This window comes from Gopherus evgoodei, chromosome 15 (assembly GCF_007399415.2).
Source record: "Gopherus evgoodei ecotype Sinaloan lineage chromosome 15, rGopEvg1_v1.p, whole genome shotgun sequence".
Taxonomy (NCBI): Eukaryota; Metazoa; Chordata; order Testudines; family Testudinidae; genus Gopherus; species Gopherus evgoodei.
Genome location: NC_044336.1, coordinates 19,333,462 through 19,347,349, shown reverse-complemented (window position 1 = coordinate 19,347,349; position 13,888 = coordinate 19,333,462). Strand labels below are relative to the sequence as shown.

The 13,888-nt window shown below is 44.0% G+C and overlaps 1 protein-coding gene across 1 annotated transcript in view; it reads right to left on the bottom strand.

Moving 5' to 3' along the window:
- PCTP (phosphatidylcholine transfer protein) overlaps positions 1 to 13,888 on the bottom strand; it is an 86,567-nt gene that overhangs the window by 54,930 nt on the left and 17,749 nt on the right. The gene's annotated exons all lie outside the window — the stretch shown is intronic.

Genomic DNA, 13,888 nt, shown 5'->3' with positions numbered 1-13,888 from the left:
TTCAGGGTCCCTTCCAGTTCTATTAGATAGGTATACTGGAACCCCTACAGGGTATAATTACAGCCACAGGCAAAATTTTTTCCCAGCACCGGTGGGTGCTCGCACCCTCCTGGCACACCCGGGGCCAGTGCTACCATTTAGGCAGCCTAGGCAATTGCCTAGGGCGCCAGGATTATTCAGGGGTGGCATTTTGCCAGGGGGGCAGCAGGCAGCTCCGGTGGAGCTGCTGCAGTCATGCCTGCGGACGGTCGGCTGCTTGTGTGGCTCCAGCGGACCGCCCGCAGGCACGACTGTGGCAGCTCCACCAGAGCCACGGACCAACGGACCCTCCGCAGGAATGACTGCGGTAGCTCCACCGGAGCTGCGGGATCAGCGCAGGGGGCGGCGAAATGGCCGTGTGCCTAGGGCGTGAGAAACCCTAGCGCCAGTCCTGGGCATACCCCAACTCCACCCCTGCCCTGCTCCCATTCCAACCCCTTCCCCAAAGTGCCTGCCCCAACTCCACCCCCTCCCTGCCCCTATTGGACTCCTTCCCCAGATCCCCACCCCAGCCCTACCTCTTCCCCAAGTGCGCCATGTTCCTCCTACTACTCCCTCCCTCCTAGCATTTGCTGCCGCAAAACAGTTGTTTCACGGCAAGAAGAGCTTGGAGTTAGAGGGAGAAGCAACGCGCGCAGGGAGGAGGCGGCGGAGTGGAGGCGGAGGTGAGCTGGGTCAAGGAGCTGCCGTTGGGTGCTCAGCACCCACCAATTTTTCCCCATGAGTGCTCCAGCCCCAGAGCACCCACGGAGTCAGCGCCTATGATTACAGCCCATGCTTGATAGAGACCACATCCTGAAATAAATCATTCTTGCGCCCCTCTTCTGGCCTTTGAATAACCCCTCAACTTCTCTAAGCTCATCATCAGAAGCAAGCTCTCCACAGACCAGGACACACCAACTCAAAGCAACACCAGACGCTACCAGAGAGATGAAAAATGTATAGACATATCTTCACTTCTACGATGATCAACACCCACCACAACTCAAATTTCAAGATCCCTGGGTCCTACACATGCCTATCACAACATGTGGCATACCTCACCCGATGCACTAAATTCCCTAACAACAACTATGTGGGTGAAACGAGACAATCGCTACGCTCTCGGGTCAACTCATGCAGAAAAATGATAAACGACAAAAACACCATATTACCTGTGAGTGAACACTTTTCACAAAGCAATCACTCTATATCTGACTTATCAGTCCTCATCCTCAAAGGAAACCTGCACAAAACTTTCAAAAGACAAGCCTGAGAGCTTACGTTCATAACTTTGCCAGACACTAAAAACTGTGGTCTTAATGAAAACACTGGATTTATGGTTTATTACAACAATCTATAACTCACTAAACATCCCATCTCACTTTTTTCTTTCTTTCCTTTCCCCCTAAATGGAGAGATGTTAACTGGCTACTTCATCTTGAACTGTCTTTTGAAATGTGTGTTAAATACTTATGCTCAACTATTTATTCCACCTTGTATTTAGCTGTGACAAGAATACACTTCCCAGGCCTGAAGAATTTTGTAAGCGTGAAAGCTTGTCTCTCTCCCCAACAGAAGCTGGTCCAATAAAACATATTACTTCACCCACCTTGTCTCTCTAATATCTTTGGACCAACTCAGCTACACAACCACTGTATACACATCCCTAACTGACAGTAGACCTGTGTGCAGACCAGCCTTTATAGATAAGAATACACAGACAGGGCAGAAATTGCTGCTTAAACTGCAGCATCGATTTGAATTTTAGGCTCTTATTGAGATAATTAATACCACTATTGATACAGCTGAGGACTGATCACTGCTCTCATGTGAGGGTAATTGAAATCCTAGGGTGATAGCCAATGCATCTAAAGATTTCCTATGGGAAGATTTGCATTTCTGTTTCACAAAGCGCCTTTCATCTGTTGATTCAGTTCATGCTCCAGTGCTTTGTGCAGTAAAAGCCCAAAACTGTATAAAACCATCTTAAAAATATGGCTCTGTAGGGACTATATTGATGCTCTGATTTTATATAGAATATCTACACCGTATGTAAGAATATGGAAAGATACTGTAGCTTTAAAAGTGTATGTAGATTGCCCAGCTGGAGAAAATAAATTTAACAGTTTATGGAAGATAAAGTCTTGTTTATAAGACACATTGGGCCAGATCACCAGCTGGTGTAAATCAGCTCAACTCCAATGAAGTTAATGAAGCTTCACCATTTACACCAGCATAAGATCTGCTCCCTCCTTTCCACTGTTCCATCTCCCAACCGCCCCTCCACCCCCAATCACTAGAGTCATTCCATCATAATATGTTGAATGTGCTACCATCATGTAATAACCACCCTGGCTAGGTGAATTCATTACAATCAAGCATAGGGCTCTTTGAAACTCACAAAGAACGTCCCAGGTCCTAGTGAAATAGACACATGGCCGCAGCTAAACTGCAGTTTAATTTCCAAGAGTCAGAGCCACTTTATACAGTAAAACAATTAACAGCCTTTTTTTTTTTTTTTTTAAAGGCCACCAGTGCTCGGCCCAGCCATGCTACCCTTCAGTCTAAGGTCCCAGGTTTGTGAATCGAGTTAACAGCTTTCCTGGAAAACTGGCCCATGACATTATTTCCTTGTGAACTCCATCCACCTGTCATGTTAGTGCTTGGTGCAATGCCAGCGCTGGCAGGAAATAATAGGCAGCAGGATACCGGTGTGTGTCAGTGGCCCTGACCCTCCCATTCCTGAACATGAATAAGTTTCGAGCTTGCAAGGCGTCACAGCAGATTGGCTTCTGGGCCCACAGAAAAGTATGGGTGGGATGCACAGCTATTAAAATAACATCCAGCCGGCTGGGTCACAGAAACCGCAGTCTGGGAAGAGACAATGCTGCATTATCTCTGGCTATTACTGTAATGCAGCTCTTTGTTCTTTTGCCTGCCCTCTCACAGGCAGGGAGTTATACAACAGATAGTTAAAACAAGACCAAAAATACTAATTTCTGATCCATCAGAGTCTGAATTAGCTAAAATTCTCAATGATAAGCCTAAAAACTGCAGCTAACAATTTCCATCATTAAGATCCAGTTTTCCAGCAGATGAAGAAATATATAAAACGGGGTGAGACACAAAAATAAAACAAAAAACCTCTTACAGCCAGAGATTGTTTTCAGACCCATTATTTTCTATTTTATTGCTGTTAGACGAAAGGATCATCAATCTGGTAACTTAAACTGTACCAGTGCAACAGATGTCCTTGGTAGCTTTAATAGTTTCCTGGGAGAAATGAAAGCCATCCTGCAAGGGAGATTTAGGACCAGATTGTGGTTTCGAAGCTGCAGCTGTTGCTGGAGTGCGGTTCAGGGAATGCTATAGGAGAGGCCAAGGAAGGAATTGCTACTGGAGACAGCATGCTGCAGAAGCAGCTCTCCGGCCCTTTCAGTGTGCGCACTGCAGTGTGCATTTTTCCATGCTTGGCCAGCACTGCTATGCCTCACTGGCAAGCTAGCGTCCGTCAGGCCAGGGAGCTAACAGGGAACAGTGCCCTGACGGGTTTAGACAAAGTCCTTTCACAAGGCAGCAGGGATGTTCTTTGTGCTTTCTATCCCTGTGTAGAGCAGGGCACTATCTGCGTTCTTCTGTAACAACTCCCCAGTGTGGCACCCCAGAGCCCTAAGACCAGAAAGCTGGAGCACACAGCCAAATGGTCCAAACTGGCCTCCAACTGAGGTGCCACAGTTGGTGGGTGCCTGACTTCGGATATCTTGAAGGATCCTGGTTTTTCAGAAGGGTCTTCTGAGCACCAGCCCTCTGAGGATCAGGCCTCTATAAAGGCATCTCATTCTGGCATTCAAAAGTCACAAGTCACTTTGGAAAATCTTGAGCCCTCAGATGCTGAATAAAAACAACATGCTCCCCTGGCTACACAGAGAAGCAAATAGCTGAGCCTGGTAACTCTAATAATTGAAATGTACAACAGTGCTACGGAAAAAAGAACCCTCATTTCCGGGGCTGGTGGATGGGAGCCAGAAGACGCGTTGGAATGGCATGCTGGGATTGCAGCTGAAAGGAAACTCTTTGTTTGTAAGCAAGCAATCATCCTCCCTCTTTTAGCCTAGCTGATCCCACAGTCCCTCCTCTGGCAAAATTCCTGTTCACTTTCAATGAGATTTCTGCCCAAAGGAATCCAGTGGCAATAGCTTTCTCTGTGCTCCTAGAATAGTGCCAGCCTCTCATCTCAAAGCTACCAAACCACCTGGAACTAACCCAGGAGAGTTTCATGCTCAACTTTTATGGATCCACCACCCCACAACATGACTTGAAAAGCAAAGCAAAACTTTTTACCGTCTCCCAACAGGCGTGACATTTCTGAGATTAGGTTTCTTAGTTTCATAACAAAACCTATGACTGCTGGTCGCACTGTAGGTCTTCTGAGCTTAATCAATCTTTGCAAGCCCGCCCCATCCCTTGTGCAACCAACTAGATTTATTTCTCATTTAAAACAAGGTTCATAATAGCCCCAGAAGAGTGCCATCTCCCAAGAAAGAAGGAAAAGGCAACTGTCAGCTAGTTTAAAAATATTGGTAGTATTGCTTTAAATCTTGAGGCGAGTGAAAGTCACATGATCAGAGGAAGACTTTAGGGAAGATCTGAAGTTCTAATGCAGTGGAAATTCACCTTCCATGCCGGACTATCCTCCATGCCCACAGAGAAGTGCTGTCTAGCAACCAAGAGGTTCCCCTCTGCTGTGTTTGGGTCTCCATGGCCTTTTGGTTGAGATTGAGGGCAGAAAGAGGCAGGCAGCCACTGGGCCTGATCTGCAGTGCCTTCTCCTGAAAACCCATCAGATTTCCCATGACAGTCTGGCAAGGAATTAGTAGGGCTTCACTCCCACTGGGAATACAGGCCAGACTCAGCTAGAAGGGGCCCCAGAGTGGTGAAGGTGCCATTGCAGCAGTACAGAGGCAAGACCGGTCCATGCAGACCTGGGAAAATTAGTAGAGGGGATCATATGTGGCTCCTCCATCCCATATTCCTCTTGTGCAGGCAATGTGCAGGGATCTCCAGGACTTACACTGAGTTTCCATGCCCATCCAGTTCATTCCTCTGACTTCCTCTTTGGAAGGCATTATCTGCTGTGTCATAGCAAGGTACCTCACTGTTATTTATCAATGCTCCAATTTAATAAGCTGCCTCTAACCAGGACAGTAGCTTACCCATCTCTACAACTCACAAGGCTTAAGCAAACATGTCTGTTCCATCAAACTGGATGTAATGAACCTGAAACCTAAAGCAAAATGGATTGAGAAAAAGTTAACCCCAAAACCCATACAAGCTGAAACTGACAAGTTTTGCATTGCTCTATATCTTGCTGTTAGGGTTATAGAGGTGCTGCTCCTCACGTAATGGCAGAGCAAAGATCTCTGACAATTTCCAATTACTTAGCTCAAGAGAAGAGCCTATTGTTTTAGAACACTTGGAGCCAGATCTCTCATTGGTGCAAACTGATGTTGTTCCATTGGGGCCAATGAAACTATGCCAATTTACCGGGGCTGGCTCTAGCCATTTTGCCGCCCCAGGCACGGCAGCATGCCGCGGGGAGCACTCTGCTGCTCGCCGGTCCCGCGGCTCCGGTGGACCTCCCGCAGATGTGCCTGCGGAGGGTCCGCTGGTCCTGCGGCTCCGGTAGACCTCCCACAGGCATGCCTGCGGATGCTGCACCGGAGCCGCGGGACCAGCGGACCCTCTGCAGGCACGCCTGTGGGCAGGGCCGGCTCCAGGCCCCAGCAAGCCAAGCGCATGCTTGAGGCGGCATGCCGCGGGGGGCGCTCTGCCAGTTGCCGGGAGGGCGGCAGGCGGCTCCGGTGGAGCATCGACAGGCACGCCTGCGGGAGGTCCACCGGAGCCATGGGACCAGCGGACTGGGGCCTTGGGGCGCTGGGGCCTGGAGCCGGCCCTGCAATTTACATCAGATGGGAATCTGGCCCTTTAAAAAGAAAAGTAAGCTTAGTTTTTCTGTTAAGTTAAATATCTGTTATCTGTATCTATCATGCAAGTAGAAAGGCCTTTCAGTCATCATTCTGGCTCATTGAAATCAGTTTGCAAATAGGCATCCTGCTGTCATAGCCACTTAACTATAAATAGACAGTTTTCGTAAGAAAGTCCAATGATTGGATCGATTGCTTCCTGATCCGGAAACGAAACTGGTGCAGCTAGATTACCACATGAAAAAGGGTTAATAAAATCCATGCTAGAAATAGACAGTTAAATCACCCCCTACCCTTCAACCTAATGCAGGCAAAACTGTTCGAGGCAGTGACTGTAAGATTAGCCACATCACTGGTAACATTTCAGTTGTTTGTTAGATCAGCTCCAAAGTTTTAGAAGATAAACATCTCAATTTTTCTTTTAAAATAAAATCCTAGAAAATTAATTTCCCCCTCTACTTGCCAGCACTTGAGTCCAGAGCTCAGTCTTTGCTTTGCAATAGCTGATCACACCATAGCTATCGTGCCTTGATTACCAGGAGCCTCTTAAATCAAGGATTGTAAGATACATAAACTGAAAGCTCTCTGGCACTCTTAAGAGTATTCACACAGTGCTGACTAAAGTCCTAGCCCAGAGCGCACAGAGTGAAGTAAAGTGTCAGATAGGATCTCTGTGGCCAGCCTCTTTCTTTGATTGTTCTAACATCCTGGACAGGGATAGAGGGGAATACCCCAGGACACTCAAAAATCCACTTGAATTGTCAAGTGGTTGTAAAGTGAAGAACTGCTGAGGAGAAGCACAGAGCCCTGAGTTCAGGTCTTCACGGGGAGGAAGGACAGATTTTTCCCCCAGCTAATTGTTTTAATATATGTTTACAGCTTTTAAAATTCTGCAAATGATTTGGGGTGTTTACAAAAAACAATTTAAAAACAAATGAACATACAAACATGCTACCCTGTGCAAAGTTTTTGCAGTTCTTCTTTCAAACATCTTTGGGGCGTGGACAACAAAGATGTACTCGCTGCAACAGTGTTGCCTAATGGTTAAAGCAGTGTGGGGGGGGGAGTTCCAGTCAGAGGACTATCTTCCATGTTAAAGCCTTATGAAATAACTCATTTCTGGGGGAAGCTCTCCTCTTTCCTACTGCCATCAAGGGTAGAGGAAGACCTCAGTTCTGACCTGAAGTTTTCATCTATGAGATGAGACTATAGTTCAGTCTCAGCAGGAAATGAATGGGAATACAGACTATCTTCTTAACTCATGAATAAAACATCCAGGTCAGGACTGAGGGCTTGTCTGCATGGTGAGTTAGCATACAGCGAGCCAGGGTGTGAATTTACAGGTCACCAGATTGCTGCGTGCTAACTCACTGTGTGGACACTGCTACAGCAAAGTGACGGTCCTGGAGTATGGCTTAACATACTACAGACAAGCCCTGAAAAACACTGGTAGACAGCTTGGAGAGGCCTGCAGCCCTGCTGCTCTTGATGTCCCTGATCCATTGATAGAGCAAAGGCTTCCTTTTACTTTTGTATAAAGCACATGTCTGAGTCAGGAGATCTGGTTTCTACGCATAGCTTTGCTAGACTTCTTGTGCGGCCTGGCTAAATCACAATGCATATTTGCTAGTGCCAATTGTGGTGGCTGCTTTTATGCTGTGGCCACCTCTCCAATAGGAACTGGGCACATAGGCCACGAAACAGTGACTCAAAGAGGTATCAATTTTCCATTTAGTCTTACAGTTAACTTGCATAAATAAAATATAAAAATAAAATTCCCTTGGTAATAGTGAGCTGAACCCCTTTGAATCAGAATTTGCTAATGTTTGGGTCCAGAACAGAAACCTGAACTGAATATTTTGGGCTGCCCACCTGTTTCACTAGAATGCCTTAAACATCCATACATGGCATAGAGACGCACCTATGTTCACAAAACTTTGACATCCACTACCCGCCCTCCAGCAATACCTGCTTCATACGCATTGGGACTAGAGATATTTTCATCACAAGGTATGTAGGGCTACGTTCTGCTACTAGTAGCATTCCCCTGATTCTCAGTGAAGTCTATATGAGCTGCAGCTGCACATAAAGAGCTACACACAAGAAGTTCTAGTGGTCCTACTAAATGCAAAGACAATGCTGCATATTTTTGAGTGACATCTACTGGTACCTCTCTTTTATAGAGCACTCCTGCAACAGGGACAAAGGATTTCAAGTGGGAGGAGGGGTTGATGTGGGGGAGGAGAAGATGATCAGGAATTCCAGTATGGTCAGTCCTTTTCTGCTGTCTGTCACTCACATGCACATCCATAGGGTCATGGGATGGGAGGAACAGAATGAGGGCAGCCAGCTTCAGTGGTGTTACTGAGCATGTTCAGTCAATGTGACTATGCTCAATATAAGCAAAGCAGCAGATCTGGTGGGCACATGACCCCACATGCCCCCTCATGCGTTGACTCCCTGTGCAATGGTGCCAAGTCAGTCTTACGCTTTCAAAAAAGTCTCCATTCATTCTGGATGCCAAATTTTAGGCATTGAAGCTGGGCAACCAAAAAGTGGAGCACATATAAATGAGGGAGCACTTCTGAAAACAAACAAACAGACAGACAAACTCAATTTTCCCAATTGTAATATAAAACGACTGCTATTTACTGCCCTCAGACAGGAGGTTGAGGGTATTGGTTAAACCCTCCTAAAGTACCTGGATATTCTTGGGGAAAAGGAGCTTTCTGAGTGTCTTTATTAGAACCGGTTGACATTTTTCTGACTGACCAAGGTCCCATTGGAAAATGGTGATGTGATTAAAATCTAGATGTTTTGTAGAAACAATCGATTTTGTGAAAAAAAAATCATGGGAAATTTAGAGAAGGTTGAAATGTTTCAATGTTATCATTCTGAGTTTTACGTTAATGTCACGTTTCATATCAAAACCATAAAAATATCAAGAATATTAGTTTTGCAAAAAGAGCTGAAATTTTGACCTTTTGTCCCAGTTTGGGCTGAAGCAGCGTTTCAAAATCTCAGAATTTCCCACAGGACAGGGGTCTAGCTCTCACCATTATTCCTTTGCATCTATTCACCCAGTCAATTTGCCTTGGCAGGAAAAAAAATAACCTGACCCAGGAAATGACCCACTCTGATCAATATCTATACACACACTGTTGACACTTTGCTAAAACCCTGATTCTGACTATGTCACTCATTTCACTGAAGTAGAGTGTTGGCAGTTTCAGTTTCCCGTGGCTGAGGCAAATCTTTTGTACTTTTTCCTTTCGGTCTGTTTTCTTTTACTGGTGTTACAAGCTTTCAGAGAGACAGACATTGCAGGCCATTGGGCAAGACGTACAAAAGAACTCTAGTAAAAGTAACATGTACATCTGGCATATAGATTTATAAGTATGACTGTCTCAGGTCTTTGGCTGGATAGTGGTATTGTCTCCAGGTGTGGTTCATGCAAGTAGTTTAACACTAGAACTCTGCAAATATAACCAGCAGCAGTTTTGCAGGTTAATTTGACAGAGCTCTTTCTTCTATCTATTTGTCATTTGGAAAGAAATAAAAACCACACATTTTTGGACCTATTTGTTAGTATTTTGGTAGCAGCTAGAGGCCCCAGTCAGCCCCCCCATGGTGGTATGCACTGTACATATATCATAACAGAACTGTTCCAGAGAGCTTACAATTTAAAACATATGGTAAGAGGCAGCAAATTGAGACCAAAAAACAAATTGGAGGGAGGGGAGAAGGCAACAGTGAAATTGTCGGATTTGCTACAGTCAGCAGCAGCTGCAGCCAGCCCATGTCTAGCCTTTTTAAAGTGTAGCCAGTTTTTATCAGAACAAAGGAGAGGCCAGGTAATTCAGATTAATCAACTTCCAAAGCTTGATGTGCCCCAATCTGCCCTCTGTGGGCAATTCATTACTCCCATCTTGCTCCATCATGCCGGTTTTAATTGATTGGCTAGTGCTAACTGTTTCCAGCCATAATTCAGTCACAATTCTAAACCTAAGGATCTGGCAGTATGAGCAATTTGAAAGGCCATACTGCTTGCCAAGACACTCCACTCACAATCCTCTCATCCCAGCTACTTCACTGTCTCTCTGGCTGGAACCCTGGTAATTAACACAAAGGTGGTTTTATGGTCAAGACACTAGATGAGGGGGACTCCGGATATATATGTTCAGTTCCTGGCCCTGCCATAGATTCCTCTTCTCTCTCTGCCTCAGTCATCCATATGTGGAGGATGAGTATTGCAAACCTACAAGGAGAAGTAGCCCTCATTTATACCTAACTGACTGTCAGTAAGAGATCATGTGTGCAGTGGATCCAGCATAGTGTGATTTTAAGTTAGGCATAAAACCAAGGCTCTTGTTAACTATTACTGAAGAAGAATGACTTTAAAAGTCAATAATGTCCAAAAGTGTAAATAAAGAGGCTACAACCAATTTTTTTTTAATTAAGCTGAATTTTGGTTAATTTTTAAGGGTGAGGTTTCAAATGCAACCCCACAATGGTATTTCCCTTGGGCTAACATAGCATGGGAACCTCAGAATAAAGGATGTCATTGATGCAAAGTTTGATATGGAAGGAAGGAAGTACCATGAAGTCAAAACTCGGAACTTTCAGTTCAGAGACCTGCATGCACAAAGTCACATTCCTTGGCCACGTGAACTGTATCACAACTCAGGAGTCACAGCCATCTGACAACTGTCTTCGGGAGAAGCACTTGGGGAGGAGTATGTTAAAGTACTGGCAAGCATTCGTTAAGGGATGCTAGAATGAGTGGGATTACAAAAAGGTAATAAAGTAGGTGGCAGCTGATAGCCGAATTGGAGAGAAACCATCAAGACTTCTCATGAAGAAGAAATGTTTTAAGTCATTAACCATTTCCACTGTGGAGAATATTTAAAGGGATTTTAAAATCTACTAAAAAAAATTGTAACGCATTCATCCAGAGTGTGGTTTTTTTCTAGTTAAAATTCTGTTTGAAGAACTTTCAAAGACGCTGGAAACAGGGGTTAAGGTGGGGACAAAACATTGGATCACATTTCCAGTGCAGAGCTTTCACTCTAGTATATGAATGGAGCTCACTCCCTGTATCTGCCTCCTCTACAAGTCACCCGCAGTTCTGAAGACTGGAAATTGCATTTTTTCCCAGATCTTTTTCCACTTTAGTATTTTCCCTTAGTCCTTATTTGTATTTATTTGCAATATAAAACATACATAGGCAGCCATCCCACACTCTGGTTCCCGCCCCTATATAACAATTTCATAACAAGATGATAGAACATTTTAATAAGTTTGCCAAACATGTGTCTATTGCTCAAGCATTTACATAATTAAAAACAGATTTGTTAGACGCTTGCACTTTATTTCCAGTCTGGGTATTTCTAACTTTCACTTCCAACTCCTGGGTCTTTTTAATGCCCTTTTCTACTAAATGAAGGATCATCTTCTCTCTCGATAGGTGCTCACACTCCATGATCACGTCACCTCAATGTTTTCTTCAATAAGCTAAATGGGTTAAGCATCTTAACTCTCAAAGTCTGAAAACATACCTTAGATGAATTGTTCTTTACATTACGTATGATGTAAAGTAGCATGGCTTGTCTTTCTATCACACACAAGGCTGACAGGGGGAAATCCTGGCCCCTCTGAAGTTAACTGCAAAACTCCCATTAACTTCCATGGAGGCACGATTTCATCTACTATATTTTTTCATGTGGACGCCAATGGTCTTTATCTTTATAAGAGACATCGGATGTTCATGGCTGCTCTATGGCTCTGAGGAAAGGAAATTTAACTGTTTTCCAAATGTCCTTATCAAAGCAGAGAAATTGTTTCTCACATACAGTTGAAAAATTATTAAGTAATACAGATCTTATGTATATTCACTCAAGCGCCTGATCCAGTGTCCACTGCAATAAATAGGAATCCTCCCCGTGACTTGGATCAGGTCCAAAGTGTATATAAAAATAGGAAGCTCTTTTGATACAGACACTATACAATACAATCCATACAGATTGTTCCCATGCAGAAAATCCTTTGGGTTTTGGCCATCTATCAATCGAAAAATCCAACCTCCTGTAAAACCACAATCTAATCACACCACACACTTGGTGAAACTGCAGAACAATCATGCTTGTCGTTGCTGAAGAAAAGCCTGCTGTTAAACGTCAATCTTTCTATCACCAATAGGAAAATCAACTTCCAGACTGTTTACAAATCCAGTTTGGGGACAGCTGGGCCTGATCCCAGACAAACTTCCTCTGTGATAATTGCTAACATATCAGCACAACACGGAGATTTTGTTATCTGAACCCATAATTTGTTTAAAAATCTGTCACGCATCAAGCAGTCTCCCTGAAGAGGTTTATTTTCTTATACAGATAGCAGAGGGCACTCTGGGGTACCAGAGATACCTTATTTTCATATTTACACAACCAGAATTAAATTCGACACCAAACCCCCTTATTCCCTGGTCTATGTATTTGGTCTGGAAACTGTGGAATGCATTTGGTTCAGATAAAAGACATTATTGGAATTGAACGTTGGGAAATCATGATGTTTTAATTCCAGAGTCAGCCTACAATACTCAGATGCTTAAAGTTAAGCAAGTGCTTTGCTGGATTGAGGCTTAAGCAACTGCATATTACATCCAAATAAAACAGAGGTCTCAAACTCAATTTACCTTAGGGCCAGGGCCAGTCCTCAAATCCTCCCAGCGGGCCAGTAATGTCACTGAAGATGGAGTTCAGAAAAGAAAAAGTTTATTTTTTATTTCTAATTTCTTAGAAACAATAAAACTGTCATGCAATTTTCTACAATTCTTTGGCTGCCAGAGAGTTTTTAGTGTTTACCAGACACCTAGCAATGCTTCAGTTCTGTCAGTTTGATGATGTTTGGCCTCAGTGACTAAGCAGTGGAAACCTTCAGGATTGCAGCAAGGTGTGCATCAGATAGTTGTGTTTGGTATTTTGACTTGTTTATACTCACTGTGGAAAAAAGTGATGCTGCCTCCATGGCTGACTCTGCCTGGCGACTAGTGATGATATCTCTATCCCTTTCCCCCAGCCAATGGGAGCTGCACGGGGCAGCGCCTGCAGCAGACATTGCTGGCAGCATGCGCCTCTCCTCCATGGGCCACAGTGAGGAGGTTCTCGGGTCGCAGATGGCCTGCAGGCTGGGACTTTGAGACCCCTGAAATAAAACCTGTCCTGATGCTCATACCTTCAACATTTAGTGATAGGATACCATAACCAGTCATGCAGACAAGAGAAAATAGTTTTGGTTATACATTTGAGATATATACTAAATTACAGATCAGATATTTTTCAGTTAAACCTTCTAATTCAAGGGTGGACCACAACATATTTTCCCCCACTGGCTACAAAACAAATTGGCATAGGATTAGAATATTGTTTCCAAACTAATGTGAGTGCACTCTCATCGCCTGCCCTTCGAGGAAGATTTGGAGAGTCTCCATATGTGTTTTGAAATTCCTGGACCAGAATAAGCCATCAAAAATATTTTGCAACATGTGGGTTTTATGATAATGGGGAAGAGGGAGCGTTCAGTTTGGATTTTAAAAGAAAGATTTCATGTTTGACTTCCCAGAGCTGTGGAAGTCAGACTGATGTTTTTTATTCCATTATTCACAGTCTCTTCAAGAATCTTTCATCTGAAGACTTGAGTATTATTACATATTTCTTGTTACTAAGCCCAAGCAATAATCACTTTTGTCTGTGATCAATGAGCAATTGTGAACTGAAAAATAATCTAAAATTAAATGTAACATGTTCCCTGGTACATAAAATAACTAATCAATAAGATCTTTTCATAACAGAGAATTCCCATTCCAGGATCACTAGAAATGTACAGGA